Consider the following 4,130-nt stretch of genomic DNA (forward strand, 5'->3'; position numbering starts at 1 on the left):
TGGCACTTTTTGGAGGTGTGGCCTTGTTGGAGTTGATATGGCCTGGTTAGAGAAAACGTGTCACTGTGGGCCTTGGTTTTAAGACCCTTGTCCTATCTGCCTGTAAGCCAGACTTCTCCTATCTGCCTTCAGAAGAAGAGGTAGAATGCTCAGCAGTTCCAGCCCTACATCTGCCAGGATGCTGCCTTGCTGCTTCCTTGATGGTAATGGACCTGTAAGCCAGCCCCAGTTAAATGTACTTTATAAGATGTGCTTGAGTCATGGAGTCTGTTCACAGCAATAAAAACCCTAACTAAGACAGCATCTAAGAGTTTCTGTCATCTGCAGTATTGGAGAAGCAGTCCCTTAATCAGGAAACTGATTGGCAGACTTGACTTTGACTCAATTAGTAGCCCAGTGTTTCAAGGCAATGACAAACATGTCAGCACCAGTATTCAGTAAATACCAGAACTGACACACTCTATCTACAACATACTGTCCAACTTCTCTTAAGCAATCAAACTATCATACCTGTCCTGTGGGTTAGTACTGCCAAAGTCCAGAAGTATCAATAGTGTACAGAAGGCAATGGAAACAGTGGTGAAATTCTCCAGGCTGAAGATAGAACATGTTTCCTACTGATCCCATGACGAATAGTGGATCTATCTGTATAATTTACATAATCAGCATTTCACCCTTTAAGAGTCCATCTGCTTCTTCCCAATAGGTGCCACATGAATCTTGCTGAGAAAGACCAAAACATCCCAGTCTGTAATATTTGGGAATTTTTATTCCCAAATACTATTGGGATGGTTTTTTTTTTTGAGTTTTAAAATGACCTTGTTTCACCTTTATATCAGCAGCCACATTGCCCAGAGTAGCACCAATGTATCCTCATTTGGATTTTTTTGATTTCCAAGCAAGGCCTAGGGGAGAAGATATTGATATAATGTTCAAAGAAAATTCAGATTATAAAAAAAGTCCAAACTAAAAACATCAAGGAAATCCAGGATACAATGAAAAGATCAAATCTAAGAATAATAGGAATAGAAGAGGGCAAAGATTACCAACACAAAGGACCCAAAAACATCTTCAACAAAATCATAAAAGAAAACTTTCCCAACCTAAAAACAAAGATAGCCATAATTGTACAATAAGCCTATAGAACAACAAACAGATTGGACTAGAAAAAGAATCATCTTGTCACATAATAATCAAATCACTAAATACACAGAACAAAAAAAGAGTATTAAAAGCTATAAGGGGAAAAGGCCAAGTAATATATTAAGATAGACCTATCAGAAATACATCAGACTTCACAACAGAGAACCTAAAAGTCAGGAGAGCGTGGAAAGAGGTCATTCAGACCCAAAGAGAACACAGATGCCAGCCCAGGCTAATATACCCTGCAAAACTCTCAATCATCACAGATGTAGAAACCAAAATATTCCAGGAAAGATTAACATTTAAATAATATCTATATACCAATCCAGTAATATAAAAGATTCTAGATGGAAAATTCAAACATGAGGAGGATAGCTACACCAAGTAATGAACAAGATATTAATAATCTCACAACAAAACCAAAAGGAGAGAATAGCATGCACCCAATGCCAAGTAAAACAACAAACATCATAGGAACTAACAATCATCTGTCTTTAATATCTCCCAACATCAATGGACTCAATTCCCCAATATAAACACATAAGCAAAGAGATTGAAGAAGCAAACACGATCAGCATGTTGATGCATATAAGAAACACACCTAAATAACAAAGACAGACACTACCTCAGAGTAAAAGGCTGGAAAAAAGTCTTCTAAGGAAATGGTCTCAGAAATCAAGCAGGAATTGACATACTAATATCCAATAAAATAGACTTTCAATCAAAAGTTATCAAGCTAGATGGGGAAAGACATTTCATATTAATCAAAAGAAAAATCCACCAAGAGAAAGTTTTAATTCTGAACATCTATGTCCCAAATGCAAAGGCAACCAAGTTCATAAAAGTTTACTAAAAAGTTTACTAAAGCTTAAAACACACATTTAATTCCACACAATAATAGTGGGAGACTTCAAGACTCAACTCCCACCAATGGGCAGGTCATTGAAACAGAAACTAAACAGAGACACAGTGAAACTAATAGAGGTTATGAACCAAATGAATATAACTGATATATAAAGAACATTTCGCCCTAAAACAAAAGAATATATCTTCTTATCAGCACCCTATGGAACCTTCTTCAAAATTGGATATATAATTGGTCACACCCAAGCTTCAACAGATACATAAGATTGAAATAATCACATGCATCCTATCAGATCACCATGGACTAAGACTAGACTTCAATAGTAACAAAACCAACAGAAAACCCACATACCATGAAAACAGAACAACTCGCTACTTAGTAACTTGGTCAGATAGATATAAAGGAAGAAAGAAAGACAGACAGGAAGGAAGGAAGGGAGGAAGGAAGGAAGGAAGGAAGAAAGGAAGAAAGAATGAAAGAAAGAAAGAAAGAAAGAAAGAAAGAAAGAAAGAAAGAAAAGAAAGACTTTCTGGAATTCAATCAAAATGATCTCACAGCATACCCAAACTTCTGTGATACAATGAAAGCAGTGCTAAGAGAAAAAAATCATAGCAATAAGTTCTCTTGTAAAGAAATTGGAGAGATCCTACACTAGCAACTTAGCAGCACACCTAAAAGTCCTACAACAAACAGAAACAAAACATCCATGAGGAGTAGGAGGCCGAAAATAGTTAAACTCGAGGCTGAAATCAACCAAATGGAAACAAAGAGAAAGAAAGAAAATCAAAAGCTGGTTCTCTGAGAAAATCAACAAGATAGATAAACCCTTAGCCAAACTAACTAAAGGGCACAGAGACGGTATCCAAATTAATGAAATTAGAAATGAAAAGGGAGAGATATGGCTCTCTGTTCCTCCCTGTTGCAGAGACAGCTAGATCTCCTCCTACAGTGCCAGCCTCATCCTGTAGATAAGGTGGTGAAAGTTGGTGTGAATGGATTTGTGCACCTGACTACCAGGGTTGCCTTCTGCTCTGCACTTGGCAAAGTGGAGATTATTGCCATCAATGACTCCTTCCTTGACCTCAACTTCATGGTCTACATATTCCAGTATGACTCTACCCATGGCAAATTCTATGGCACAGTCAAGGCTGAGAATGGGAAGCTTGTCATCAACGGGAGGCCCATCACCATCTTCTAGGAGTGAGATCCAACTAACATAAAATGGTGTGATGCTGGTGCTGAGTATGCTGTGGAGTCTACCAACATCTTCACCACCATGGGGAAGGCCAAAGCCCATTGAAGAGTGGGGTCAAAAGGTTGTCATTTCTGCCCTTTCTGCCGATGTCCCCATGTTTGTGATGTGTTTGAACCATGAGAAATGTAACAACTCACTCAAAATTGTCATGACTGCATCCTGCACCTCCAACTGCTTAGCCCTCCTGGCCAAGGTCATTCATAACAACTTTGGCATCTTGGAAAGGCTCATGACCACAGTCCATGCCATCACTGCCACTCAGGAGACCCTGACACCTAAACCACACAAGGACCCAACAAAGAAAGAGAACTTCAGACCAATTTCACTTATGAATATTGATGCAAAAATACTCAACAAAATTGTAGCAAACTGAATTCAAGGACACATCAAAACCATCACTCACCATGAACAAGTAGGATTCATCCAAGGGACATAAGGTTGGTTCAATATATGAAATTCCGTTAATGTAATCCACTATATAAGCAATCTCAAAGGAAAAAAATCATCTAATTAGATGCTGGAAAAGCATTTGACAAAATATAATACCCATTCATGTTTAAAAGTATTAGAGAGATCAGGAATTCAATGCATCTGCCTAAACATAACAAAAGCAATATACAGCAAACCAACAACCAATATCAAATTAAATGGTGAGATACTTAAAGAACTACAACTAAAATCAGGGACAAGGCGAGGCTCCTCACTATTCAATATAGTACTCAAAGTTCTGGCTAGAGCAATAAGACAAAAGATAAATAAATAAATAAATAAATAAATAAGTGATCAAGGGGATACCAACTGACAAAAAAGAAATCAAGTTATCACTATTTGAAGATGATTTGATAGTATGCATAAGTGACTCCAAAA

The 4,130-nt window shown here is 37.6% G+C and overlaps 1 pseudogene; it reads left to right on the forward strand.

Annotated features, from left to right (window-relative positions):
* The first annotated feature begins 2,906 nt into the window (after window positions 1–2,906).
* LOC114609114 lies at window positions 2,907–3,528 on the forward strand (annotated as a pseudogene).
* Window positions 3,529–4,130: the final 602 nt, after the last annotated feature.

This window comes from Grammomys surdaster, unplaced genomic scaffold, assembly GCF_004785775.1.
Source record: "Grammomys surdaster isolate TR1022 unplaced genomic scaffold, NIH_TR_1.0 125946, whole genome shotgun sequence".
In the NCBI taxonomy this organism is placed as follows: domain Eukaryota; kingdom Metazoa; phylum Chordata; class Mammalia; order Rodentia; family Muridae; genus Grammomys; species Grammomys surdaster.